General features: G+C 39.4%; 1 long non-coding RNA gene across 2 annotated transcripts; it reads right to left on the reverse strand.

Annotated features, from left to right (window-relative positions):
• Nucleotides 1-4,698: 4,698 nt before the first annotated feature.
• Nucleotides 4,699-12,517, reverse strand: LOC106962824 (uncharacterized). 2 transcript variants are annotated; one of them, XR_001428064.1, is made up of 3 exons: nt 12,321-12,517; nt 8,953-9,105; nt 4,699-5,028 (listed from the first exon to the last, which is right to left on the reverse strand). It is a non-coding gene; the product is annotated as an uncharacterized LOC106962824 (long non-coding RNA). The 2 variants fall into 2 exon arrangements; XR_001428065.1 differs by lacking the exon at nt 4,699-5,028 and adding an exon at nt 5,391-5,554.
• Between the last annotated feature and the right edge of the window lie 1,747 nt (nt 12,518-14,264).

A 14,264-nucleotide genomic window follows, 5' to 3' on the forward strand; every position in this document is an offset into this window, starting at 1 on the left:
TGTACTTAAGTACAGTAACGAAGTACTTGTACTTCGTTACTTCCCACCACTGGATAAATCTTCACACATCCTGACGCAGACGCGTTCGAAAATGTCAAGAAACATTAGACGGCACAGGGGATCATAAATATGGACTCTTGCAGTCCCTTTTTAACCCCGTTCTTCACTGCTTCACCGCACTGCAGTCAAAGCATTAACCACTCAGGGGAGCAGTAACTCATCGGCTTCACTGTCTTTTTTTTTCTTCACTTCTGTTTTAAAAACCATAAGTCAAGCTCTAATTATTGCTGACATTTCTCTCTTCTCCTTTGGATTTCAAACATGGTTATTGCACTCATGTGTTTTTTTATTTCATTTGAATTTTCAGAAACCCTCCCTTTCAGTCTGTTGACATCAGAGCTTCTGCTAGTTAAGAGTCCGGTTTGCTGCTCCGTCTCACACAAGGAAGAAATTATAGACACATTTTGATTTTTAAAAACTTTACCAAGATTACAGTTACAGTTACAAAACTTCTTTGTGAAGTTGAAACATTTTATTCCATGAAGCAGCTATTAGCAGACATTTGCTTGCGTCACATGAGATTTAAGCGAAAGTTAAATTCTTTTAATGCAGCTCTGAAGAAATCTGAAGCAGTAAAAATGAAATAAGTCAGTCTAAGTTTACCACTATGGATCAATGAACACTTTTTATAATATTTATGCTTTTCCCCCCACTGTAGTCATTTAACAGAGTAGTAGAGAGTGGAGGCTCTGTTCTTTCTTTCGTAAATTAAATAGTTCTGAAAAGGATTCCCAAAGTGGGTCTCCCTTTGGATTTGCATTGTGGACTGAAAGTACTTCGTTTTTGCTCAGTTGCCCTTGCGTTCTCTTTTCTTCGACTGCACTCCTTTGCTTCTCGCTCTGCGAGCGGTACGATATTTTTTTTCGCCCCATTCCAGCAACTTCATTCTTCTCCCTGTATAATAGTGGATTCTCCATGGTGGATTTGTGTGTGGCTATTTCGGGGTTCTGCACTGGCTCCTGCATGTGCCGCTATAATCCAATTGTGATAGTGTTAATTTTTAAAGCTTTATTATTGAAATTGCTGAGACCTAATTTTCTGATCCTGTCACTGTTGAAGGCCGCCATAATCATCCAATTCAAGTTATTCCAGACCATTAAGTCACAAGCAGGGATTGGTCATGGCTGCTGAGGTGGGAGAAGGATAGAGGAGTGCGAGGATCTTTGTGTGCATTCTTGTTTGTTGTCATGCTGGCTATCTTTCTTTGCTTGGTTGTAACAAATCTCTATTTTTTTCTTTTTCCCCTTCTTTTAGTGTGCATGCTACTGTGAGTGACCTACAGGATACTTTCAGAAAGGCGTGCAATTGGCGCTGGACAACTTTTGTTGTGTTTATTTGTTTTTATTTTTTCAAATCAAAGTTCAGGGTCAGTTCTTTCAGGCTTTAAGTGCATTTAAACTTAAATGTAAAAAAAAAAAAAAAAAACTACTATGAATTATGTCGTTGCTTCTGCTACTGAATGTGTGTAGGTTGATGTGGAGTTATTGTATTTCAAATAGATTATCTTCTCTTTTGTGCCTAATCTGTGAATAGAAATGACGCCCACGCACACAGTCAGGCAGTGCCACATGTGGACAATAACACCCAGACTCACAAACACAAAACTTTTCCACCACTTGGTTGCCAGGAAACTTAGCCTGAGTCTTTAAGGGTGAGAGATAATAAAGAATTGTGTGTCCTGCCTCGGTCGGGGCTACAGGGGGCAGTTAGTTAACTGCCTGAGGGTGTCTGCATGCTGCAACCTGGGCTGTTGGAGTTGATTATCTCTCAGTCATTGCTTTCTAGCATAAATCTTAGTCAAGACAAAAAAAAAAAAAAAAAAAAAAACCTGTGCTGATTTTAGCAGATACTCCCTACGGATGAGGCCGTGACGTTCCATCCAAAGGTTTGCCTGAGATAGGAGAAAGTTGTGTTTTATAATCTGATAATGTGGAAATTTGGAATGATGAAATTGACCATTGTTGTGTGTTCAGATTGTTTTTCTTAAAGGGAGGTATTATGTATTATGTGTTGCTTTGACTCTTTCATGCATCTTTGAGGAATCCTTGAATCTCCTGTGGCAACTTTTCAGGGTTGCCTAAATGTTTGCATATACAATGCACCGCCTATTTATCCAAAACTCTTCCTCCAGCCGAGCTTCTGCCTCACAGAGCACTCTGTGCCTTCTCCACTCAGCTCCTCCAGACTAGCAGGAGCAGCAATTAGCAAACACCTGATGGTACTCGACTTCTGCTCAGCTTATCGTACAAATTACTTCTCAATCGAAAGCTCCTAAGAAGGGTTGTAAACAGCCAGGATCCACGAATGTGGCCTTGAATTGTAGGCTTCATTGTAATCAATCCAAACTGCACAGGTTTGTTTGTCAGCCTTTGCAGTCTTGGGTGACCGTTCTTACAACCTGAAGCTGGTGTTTGGCTCCTTTGGTATTTTTGATGAAGCCTTTTTGTGTCTCTGTCATGGATTCTTCCGTATGCCTGCTTATCAGCGCTATGATGCCTGACAGCAGCTCACAGGTTGTGGAAAGACAGGTTGTTGGGTATTTCTGGGAGTCTTTCATTATCAAGATGGTTTAACTCATAGTCAGCCAGTCTGGGAGAGACCCATCCTTCAGCATTTGGTTCAGTTTTGCCAGGCACTCATGGAAAGGTGTCAATTTCTTCAGCCAGTAGGGTGAAGAATTGTGTTTCATATCCTGGACTTTGTTCATGGAGATTATTATGGTACACAAGGTTTAATCATTCCATCTTGAAAAGAGAATTAATGCAATCTTCTCTCTGGAACTAAACTGGAAAAATGGCAACCCAGCTTGTACGAAGTGGATTCACACTCTGAGCCATTTGGATCTTTTTTAGATTATAACTGAAATTTTGTCCAATTTCAAACATCTTGAAAGATAGATCGCACAGTTCATATCAATCGTTGTTGTATAGAGATAATGCATGTTTAGTGCAGTTAGTGTGATCAGCTGTGACACTAAATATAGAACATTTACAATATTTCTTTCTTTTACTCCAAAACCAGGTTGGATGGATCATCAGCTGATTCATGCAAGGAGAGCTGCCCCCATGTGATTGAATCCAGACCGATATCCAGCAGCTGGCTCCAAAAGCAAGTCAGGGTGAAGTTGATTAAACGCCATCATGATTATAAACAAAAGAGGAGTGAAGATTATCACCAGATTATCACCATTCTTTTTATTTATTGCAGCTGCAGAAGCACATCTGTTGTATTCTGCTTGTTTACGGGGATGGAAACAAAGGATCAGATCAACATCAGATGGCACAGTAATGGCCTTGGCTTCACATTGATTTGTTATTTTATTTTATTTTATTTTTTTGCTTTCACTGCACACCATGTCATCTGAATCTTGGATCAGTTTGATGCCACATTCAATAAAATTTGCCACCAGAACGTTTGAAACTAAGAACTTTGCTGCTCTTTTAACTCTGTTGGATCCCTTCATTTTGTGCTGCATCTGTATTCTTTGGTCATGAAAACAATCATTTTTTTTTGGTGATTTTTTTCAAATTTCCTTACAGGAAACACAGTTCTGAGAAAAACATTACGCATCACTTTAAACACTTTTTCAATTCATGTCATTATTAACTTCACCATTTATTTTTTTTTCCCAGAAAAAGCAATTTTTCTCTCTCCACATATATTAGCAAATTAAATTAAATTAAAATGACATTAAAAATACGTTTGCACTGCAGGAAACGGTAAAACCATAGATTTTGAAGGAATTCCAACAAAGGGACTGAAAAAAAAAAAGAATTCAGAAATCCTTTTGAATGGAAGTCATTGCCACAAAAAATGATGCAGAAAACTGCTCTAGTTAGTTTAAAAAGATTTAACAAAAAATAAAGAAAACAAAATCGCATCTTCCCTAAAATACACAAAATGAAAACTTACAAAACTTTAATTAAAAAAAAATATGAAAAGAATAAAAGGATCCAGGAATATTAACTCAAAGTTGAAAAGAAAATGCGTCATGCCAAATTCATTTCATCTGCTGTTAAGTGAGTTCCTAATTATACTGTAGTGCAGACTTATTGAACAAATCTGTTAAATTGAAGCTTTAGTCTAATTTTTGTCTATGTGATGTCCTTCTGTTTGCTGTTAGCCGACACAATCAGAGGCTTGACTGATGTTCGCCACCTGCTGAGACCCGATTCGGAGACCTTTTCGCCCGTCTCCGAAAGCTATCCACCTGGGTGGGAATGAAAGACCTTTGCATGCTGTTCACCACCGGCCCATATGGATTAAGTGAAAGGACCCAATGAAAAAAAAAAAAGCCTGCTGCTGTGATCCTGCTTTACGACCATTATGACATGACAACCTGCTGTGAAATAGATTTCGAAGGTTACTAAGGGATTACTGAAGCTCGGGACATCCTGTTTTTGTCATGCAACACTCACAAAGGCTGCGATGTATTATTTGACCGGGCCTGACGCACACATACAACATAGGTTTTTAAGTCTCTGACCTTGTCTGCTGCTACGTTCAGGGGTGATTGATTGACAGGTCCGAGCGGTAACCATGGGAACAAAGACGGAGGTGGCGCAGCTTGAAGACAGGATGAACATTGAGGATTATAAAATAAATAAATAAAAAATTACAAAGCCTCTTCCTCGTAAGTCTGATTTAGCCTGTCAGTTTATTAAAAGCACCGGTTTACAGAAGGTTTCTCAAGAAATGCTGTACAGACAAGATAACAAATGCAATACATTTCATGATGCTGTTTATCTTCACTGCAGGACTCCTCCAGTGAAGCCCGCTCCTTGTCTAGAACCGAGTTCCTTGATCTCGCCTCGGTGGCAGCCGGACATGGATCCGGGGAGGAATATGACGCCGCTGTTGTCTTCCCAGCAGACTGTAAGGCTCCTGGGCAAAGATGGTGTGAAGGCATGTGGGCGTGTCAGCTGGAGAGGACTGAGCTCCTTTCTGCCGCTGAAGCTTTCTGATAAACTTAGGAACAACAGAGCAATTAGCGCTCCTCGCTGGAAGGCATCACACACCTTGACTTGTCCTCATCTAGAAGCCATTCAGAAGGTGAAAGGTCTCAGCATCTCATTAGAAGTGGAGTTTGTTACAATGACCTGAACATATGGTTCATTTTAAACTCATGGCCCACATATTATGGGGGGGGGGGAAACATTCAGTGAGTTTAAAATGTTAAACTCTGCTGACTGGGGGGAAATTCACATTATTAAACATTGCGGCAGGAAAGTATTAGAGTCTTGCTCATCAAAATGGCACACCTCTTTTCAGATAAATGGCTCCAGACTGCTTTTACATCTATCAATTAATATGCAAATAGTGGAGCCAGTATAAAGTGCCTACTGCTGTGGATAAAGTGAAGGCTCACCACTTTAATCTTTCAATCCGCAGGACGTCAAAATGTCAAAATGTTGTGTCAGTTGTTTTCCACATGCCTGGAAGGTTTTGAAACTCCAAAGAGGCAGGTTTTCATTCCAGACAAAATGTCTCTGACCTTTTCAGTGGAGATGTAGGGACATAGATGAATTAAAAATATTTTAAAACATGCACTAATCAAACCTAATGGCAAAATAAAACATTTTTTTTATTGCACTATTCTCAAGAAATTACACAGTGCTCTAGCAGAAAGGATTCTGCATCGATTTTAAAAATCGATACAGAATCTAAAAGGAAGGCACACTTTGGGGTAATGCTTTTTTTCTGCCGCTGTGGCTCCAGTAATGAGTCCAGCTGCTGCATTTGCTACTGGAAATAACAGTGAGAGTTCTCACTAACGTCTGCAACATGTGAAGACCAGTGGTGAAGGCAGAAGGAGTGTGCAGCTGTGGTCTACAGCTCACTGCTTAAAGAAATGATCTTGTTTTGAGATCATCAGCTGGAACAAACAAGAACAATAACATTTCTGACTTAAAGTTTCTAGCTGAGTGCATCCTTAATTACTGACAGTGAAAGTCATATTGCATACTAATGCAATGCAATAAAACATTAAAGAATTAATATAGGGGCCAGAACGAATAACTTGACTAATTCCCGTTAAATATAAGGACCTTTGGGGCCCTCCGGGTTGTCACACTGAGTGGTGTTGTGTGGAAAAGAAGTGACATCACTCTGACTCGACTAAACAGCAAAAGAAGCCGATTTATTGCCTTAGAGTCGACGGGTATATCATCGTAGACTTGAAATACACAATATTCTTTCCAGTTTTTACATGAGAGATTACTCAGTTTTGTTCGAGATGTTCCCAGCTTGAGACATGACACTGACACTTTCACATCTTTCCCATTTTATCCATTACCTGTTTACTATGAGTTTTAGTCTTTGCAATGCTGTTTGTTCACCAGTGTTCACCATAAAACCTCTAAGACCTTCACAGAATATTTCAATTTATACAGAAAATAAATTAAGCACACTTGAACTCTGTATATGTTTCTGTGAAACGTGAATGCTACTAATTGCATTGGGTTTTATTTAGAAGTGATAGGGGGCAGAATATAAATGCATAGAACATTTTCAGATAATGCATTTGTTAACAAAAAAGAATAAATTCATGCATTGTTTTCTTTCCACTTTATAACTATGCACTATGCTGTGTTATTATGTCCCATCAAAACATATCGACGTTTGTGGTTGCAACTTGACAAGTTGTGAAAAAGACCAAACTATAAATACATTTGCACTGACAGAACAAATTGATTTGAATTGTCGCGGTTTAATTAAATGCTGCTTTTGAGTAACAAATGGACATCTTAACTATTAAATTTTATTTTGCAGACCTAAGGTTTTCTCTTGCACCTCAGCCAGTAAAATCCTGCAACTCATTAATTCAGATTTGTTTTATCGACTGCAGCACTGAAAATGGGTGGCTCAGTTTCTTTTTCCTGGGCCCAGGAAGAGGAAGATTTAGAGAGGAGATCGTGCTTAATAGGCTTATTCAAGCATAGTTCTTTTGTAATTGAGGAGCTAGTGAGAGGAGAAGAACAGGATATACTAAATATTTAAAATTCAATTTTAAAAACCCACATTTTAACTAATTAAGTCCTTCTCTGGTTTAAAAAGACGCACGACTCTATTACAAGAGTCATGAGGGCTGCAGTTTTGTCACTGCGAGTTAAGAATAGTGTTTGCCTCGGCCGTGCTGTTGTTCAGCGATATCCGCTGGTCCCACCAGGTGTTGTGCATTCAGAGCTGAGGTCAGTACCTGAGTGTGAGCAAAGGAGGAACAGTGGTGCTGTGGGACAGAGAGGACATGTCCGTTCAACACATGCAGCGTCTGCAGAACACGGTCACACCCAAAGGCACTCCGGGTGACAGACGTGGTGCTCCAGCCGAGCACGCACAAGGTCATTCGATCCTGCTGTAAACATTACGTGTCAGTGCTGTAGTGCTCTGCAGCAGTGACACATTCCGGCTCAAAAAGCCAGTTCTTGTTCACGTCCACAGAGACGATTCAATGAATTATTAAAAGAGAAACAGTCAGAATTACTGGGGCAGATATTGTAATTTACAAAGGCAGACAAATACTTCAGTCAGGTGATTAATTATTGATTTGTGGTCTGTGTAACAGTGTTGCAGACAAGAAGCCGTTGCATAATGTTCAGAAAGTAAACATTCGTTTGTTGTAAGACCATCAATTATTTATTATTATTCCTAATTAGCAGCTCTTTAATCTACAGATTTGTTTACCGCTTGCTGTATTCAGTTTCATGGAGAAAATGTTTTCTGATTATTATTGATTATCAGCCTGTGAAATTGTGAAATCATAGTGATGTGCTCTCTCACTCCGTTCTTTGCGATCTCATTGCGATCAGGCCGTGGTGAGTATAGGACACATTGGGGGACAGGAAGAGGACTAAGACGACAGAGATCTGTAGGACACTGTCATGGCCTCCCATTTTCTTGCATGATCTGTTTATGTTCATTGTTATGTCATCTATCATGTACGCTTCCCTGTGTGTTACCCCAGGTCAACGTTTTGTATTTACATACCGTACTGTCACGACATACTGACAGCTTCAACAAATATGTAAAAAATAAAATAAATTTTTTTTATAAAAGTACATACAACAGCTTTAATTTACTAATGATGACAAACAGTGAGCACTCAACATGGTCTGTTACTGTAAATTTCTCTGTGGAGATACAGATTCAGCATATCATATTTTTGTGCATGTTCACATTCATCCCAAATCTCAAACAAAAAAGCCCCGCATTTATCAGAAAAGAATAATACTAAGAAAAAAAAAAAGAGACCTCTCAAAGGCAGTAGTAGTTCTGCCTACTAAAAACAACACTCTGGGTGTCAGGGATGCTTATGGCACACCTCACGCCTTTCACCTTCCTTGACACGTGGAATGAGCTACGGAGCAGCTTCAGTCGCTTACTGTATTCACATTGAGTCACCTTCTTCACAGGCACATTTTTCACTGTTGAAGTAAAGTTGCAGGCGTGAGGTTTGGCCCGCTGAGATTACCCCCTTCAGCTCGGGGTGTGCAGCAAAGAGGATGCTCAGTTTTATCTCAATTGCATCATTGGAATAAAGCTTCTCTGAAGAGTAATTGGGCTGTTTGATAATGATCCAGCCGAGGTTTTGTTTTGAGACCGGCTTGGCTCAAATCTCGATAAAATGGAAAAAAATAAATAAATAGTGTGCATATACTGTAGATAGAACACAGCAAATTGGGAGACAAAGGGGTAACAAATGGAAGGGAAAACCAAGGAGACAAAACAAAGTCTAGGCTGAATGTAATCTCACAGATTGTGTGTGCATGTGCAACGGCAAAGGGTATTTTTTTGTGTGTGTGTGTGTGTGTGTGTGTGTGTGTCTGTGTGTGGCGTTTGGAGAGTAAGTACAAAAAACTAGGTGCCAGTGAGAGTGTATGTGTGCTACCATACCTCTGGGGTGCTGGTGCTATTCTTTTGAAGTTTCTGCCCTTCAGTATGAGTGGGCTGTGTACCATTAGACATGGCTGGTTATCCAGACTTCCAAACCTTGGGGCTCCCAGGACACAAGAGCAAGGAAGGGAGAAATGGAGAGGCTGATGGAATCTGGGGGAAAATGAGAGGAAATTAGAAGGGAATTGGGATGGACACAAGGCTGCAAGGACAAAGGAGGAGAGCTGCAGGAAGTAGTCATGTGTGTATGCCTGTGTGTGTTTGTGTGATCCAACCAAATAGTCTTAAATGAACAGTAAAGACGAGCATCTAGGTAGGGATGCAAAACCAAAAGGACTCTCTTTGATGTAGATATCTGGTTCAGCTCCAATGTCAACTGAACTTAGCAGCTAAAGTGTGGGATTAGTCGCAATAGTGACTAAAGAAGGCAAATGTTATTAACCAGTCTCTGTATTTCAGTTTGATTTGTTAATGTAAGTAAAGCAGAAAGTAAGTCTCATCATGTCTCTGATCTTTTGATGTACATGAGTGAGAAAAGTCCAGATGTATGAAGTCTAATCAGAGATAATTATTTGCCCCAGCTATGCGGCTGATCTTTGACATGAGACTGTCACATGTCGTCTCACAAGCAGCCCTTTTTTTCCCCCCCACCCTCTTTGAAAGCTTAGCAGCTTCTGATAGAGACACGCTGGCATCCAATTTAACTCTTCTCAATCAACATGTTAATTGAGATAGATGGTGATGCGAGATCCATTACATTTTTTGTAATGGCAGTGAGCAAATGAAAGCTGCCTCATTCTATGCTGTGCTGAGCGCCTGCAAATTGGTTCGTTTTTGCCCTACACCAGGGCTGCGGTCATTGAACATTGAAAACACCTCTTCCATAAAGTGGCTGGCCCTCCTTCCTTTTGTTTTTTTTTTAAATCAGGTGAAAGGTGTCTATTGAAGACATCAAAGAAAATTGAGCAGAGTTCATTTACATTCGACTGGTTAAAGCTGAAACCAGTCTAGCATTTCCTTGTTTCCTCGGCTATTGTCTCACAATGAGTTTATAAATAAAATTGAAATGTGATCTTGATAATAAATGCATGGATTCTGTGTTTTCATAGTTTTTCCTCTATCACTTCAGAGACCATATTTCACACCAATAAAACTGAAACACGCTAAAATCAACCTTAGAGAAAAAGCATCACAATTCAACAACTGTGTATTAAGGAGTCTGTATAAATAGATTTACCCAGTTCAGGTATGGCAAGGGCACACAGTAGCATTTTTTAATGATTGATATCAGAGTTCTTTTCCTAAAAACCGAGGACAGAATTTGGAGAAAGTTTATAAGGGTTGGCGAAATACTTTAATAGCATATAAACATGATAAACTGAAGCAGTAGAAAAACAAAACACATTTGTATGCAAGAAAAATTACAATTTCAAAACAATATTTTTTTGAGGTAGATACAAAAATAAAAAATCAAGAGGGAATCTGAAACTAAAGTATCTCACCACACTAGTATTGATCCAACACTGATACTGACTTAATATCAACAGCATTGATATTTTGGGTCGGTCAGACCACCTCGAGGCTTTCTGTCGTTTTCTTTTGTACATTAAAATTCGCTCCTATATGAAAATATGAGGAGATGTGGGTTATACGCAGTCAATAGTCTGAGATTAAGGACAAACACCCAACAATCAAAGTAACTCACAAAGCATTAGATCAAAGGAACTAGTTTAGCAATCAAGCCACAGTAGTTGAAAGCTCAGACAGAAATAATTCCTCTCTGAAAGGTAAATGAAAGTCTCTGCACAACAGCGGTTTTCAACCCTAATCCACCGTTTTGGTTGTGTCTCTGCCCCAGCAGACCTGATTCAAATAATACCATTACTTACTGCAAGGTGCTACAGAAATAGCCTGTCAATCATCCATTTGTTTGAAACAGGTGTCTGAAAACAGTGTCTAAAAAGGCCTAAATTAATGTGTCAGTGGGATATTTTTTACATGTACATTAGCATGTTAATGCTATGAAGTATTTCAAAGAAGTAAAAGGAAACCTCTTAGCATAAATCCAGTTTATACGGCCCATTTGATGTATATCCTGTAGACTACCAATTATTTCAGACTTAATCTGTCTTATACATGCCCTATCTTGCTACGTGTTACAAAAGATTTTCTTGTTACACCAGTCTAGGTCCTATTTTTATCGCTGACTGTGGCCTGCAGTGTGCTCCTTGGCCTTGCTTGAAGCCTTTGTATCCTGCAGCACCAAGACCAAACAGCAGCTTGGTGATTGGCTGGAAGGAAAAGGATGGCAGGGGTCTGCGAGTCATTTCCTTTGCAACAAAGAGTGATGTGTGGGACGTGGGTTATGGAGTTGTTCCGACAGGTGGGAGGAAAAATGTATCCCAGACATTAAGACGTATATACTTCCTAACAAATATGCAGTATTTATACAAGTTTAACTTTTCACTTTTTTTTTTTTAACTTAGAAAACATAAACGTCAGAGTATTTTATTGAGATTTTCTGTTACAGATGAATACATGGTTGCATATAATCACAAAAGGTTAAGAAAATGACATGAATGTTGCATTTTTACAAAAACAACTTTTAAAATTAAATCTAAATAAAATTTGGTGCAAGCAATCACCTTCAAAAATCAATATTAAAAATGCAGCTGTTTTGTGAAAGTCTCAAAGGGTTTTAAGAGAATGTCAATGAAACAAACAGCATAACGCTGCCTATGTTAAAAAGGAGTTTGACAAGAAATACAATCCGACATGGCACTGCATCGTTGGCAGGAACTTTGGCAGCTATGTGACGCACGAAACTAAACATTTCATTTACAAGAAACAGGCTGGGAAGAAAGTCATGGTTTAAAGCTGTGTTGAGTTGTAAGCAGTAATCCAAGCTTCTCTGAAAATGGCACGACTGCAAACCATAGTTGGAGATGGTGGTCCAACTATGGTGACTCTAGTTCAGGGAAAACTAGAATCAAAGAAGCAGCTAAAAGTCCCATGGAAACTCTGGAGGATCTACTTAGATACCCAAATCCTCTGAGAGAATCTGTTGCATGGCCTTCATGCATGAGTGACAAGAAGAAGGCTGGTGTTGAAAAAAAAAAAAACAATGAAAAACAGTGTGTGACAAGTCATGTAAAATATGCAAAGGAAGGTGCCTGATCAGCTCAAACCCAAATTTACTTTCTTGCTTACTTTCTAATTGCTGTGTTTCGGAGAGTTACCGCTGAACATCACCCTGAACTCAACCCCACGTAAATAGTGGTGGTGGCAGTATTATCATACGTAAATACAGAGGAATATTTAAGGAAAACCTGTTAGATTCTTCAAAAACTTGAGAATAGGGTACCTACCAGTAGAACAGAGGGCCTAACCATGGACCAAGAGCTACAATGGTACGGTGTAGAAGAAAGGACATGTATGTGTGAGAATGTCCCAGTAACATTGCAGGTCTAACTCTAACTGAGAAACTGATGCTGTGAGGATGTGGATTTCTGTGTCTGCCCCTGTGTCTGCATGTCTTGCCCTTCATTGTTCCCAGCTGTGTCTTGTTCCCTTGATTATCTCCTCTTGTATTTATACTCACCTGTGTCTGTGTTTCCCCGTCGGATCCTTGTCTTAGCTGTCGTGCCGTTGTCTCGTCAGGTTTTTCCAGTTGCTACCAGTGTTGAGCAACTGGTAGCCTTTTGCTGACCTGTGCTGCCTGTACTTTTGTACTCACTTGAGATTTTCATTAAATCTTCAAACTCAAGTTGCTGCCTCTACCTCTCTGCGTTTGGGTCCACACCACAACTACCATAAATTGTGACAGATGCACAACTTCAGAATTACAATTGAAAGTTGGAGACATACCCCAGAAGGCATACGTGTCACACACTTTATTAAGCCTATTTCATAAAAATCCCCAAAGCATGCATTAAAGTTTCCGTGTATAATATAACAGGATGTGAAAAGGTTCAGGGGATATGATTGCTAGACGTTATATCTGGATCAAACCAGCGAAAAATTGTTCTGCGGAATGTATTTTGAGTGACGTCCAGATTAGCTGTTAAAGCACCAGCTGTACTGCTGTCATAATATTTTTGTCATGTATTGGCTTCATAAATCATGTATTTCCCATGGATCTGACCTTTTGTTTTCTTCCAGCGCTTAAGGGTGAGAGTAAGAGGTAATTTTGCTGAAGGACTTTTAAACTCCACAGGGTTATTTTAGCTCATTTCTTAAGTATATTTACTCCCAGTGATAATTTGATGTTCTCTGCTAACAATTAAGCAAAAAGGAACAGATCCAGAGGTAAAACTCAAAGTTAAAAATTTCTAAATGGTATTTTGCCTTTAAAAGTGTCATAATTGTTTCCCTTTCTTAGCACCTGGTTGTCACCATAGTTCTCAATCAATCTAAATCAAATGTACAAAGCTGTCAAATGCCTCATTGAGTACTAAATTGTTTTTTTATGAGAAGGGAGGATGGGAGAGGTAATTTTCTTGTTATTTCCTGGTATTGGTGGCAGGTGTAGCAGGTGTGGATCATCGTGTCTTACTGCGTAACCTCTGTGTGACCTCTAAGCCAGACAGTGTGCTTATCGGCCAGTCAAGCCCTGTCACTGCAATTAATTTCATACAAAACAAACAACAGCTGGTCAGCGCCAAAAGCAAGGAAGTGAGTCATTTAAAGATGAGCAACCCTGGATTTCCAATCCTGAATATTAGCTTATTCAGAGGAGCTTCTGGATTTCTCAGTCCTGCCAAAGAAGGGAACAGAAGTTTCTCTGAGCTCAGATGTTTCCTTTAAATCGTTGTCCTGACTGATGTGGGGATGATGTTGGTGCCTGTGCTTTCCCTCCTCTTGCTGTAGTAGCAGTCTGCATGCTTCCCTACTCTTTGGTTTCTCTGAAGAGAATGAATATTTTAGAGGTGATTTATGCTCCATCTGCCCTTTCCTCAAACACCAACTGCCAAAGCAAGAAACCGAAGGCTTTACCTCGAATTTATGAGGAAAAATTCATGAAACAGCAGCAGTTGTCTTGTTTTGCACAATAAAGAAATATGGCAAACAGAGTTCCTCTGACTAACATTTAGCATAGTAGGCAGCTGAAAACATAACTCTTAATGGCCATGACTGCATAGATGTGTGAATTATGTTATTGATACTGAAACTGTTGTGGTGCCAAATGATTTTTAATTGGACCATAAAACTTGACTACATTTCAAACTTTTGTGCTCACACCAATAAAAACAGAGACATGAAATTCCTTTAACATTATGCTTATGGGATGTGTCTAGTCGGTATGTTCATCA

Source organism: Poecilia latipinna, unplaced genomic scaffold (genome assembly GCF_001443285.1).
Source record: "Poecilia latipinna isolate Pla-1442-1.1 unplaced genomic scaffold, P_latipinna-1.0 Scaffold1465, whole genome shotgun sequence".
In the NCBI taxonomy this organism is placed as follows: domain Eukaryota; kingdom Metazoa; phylum Chordata; class Actinopteri; order Cyprinodontiformes; family Poeciliidae; genus Poecilia; species Poecilia latipinna.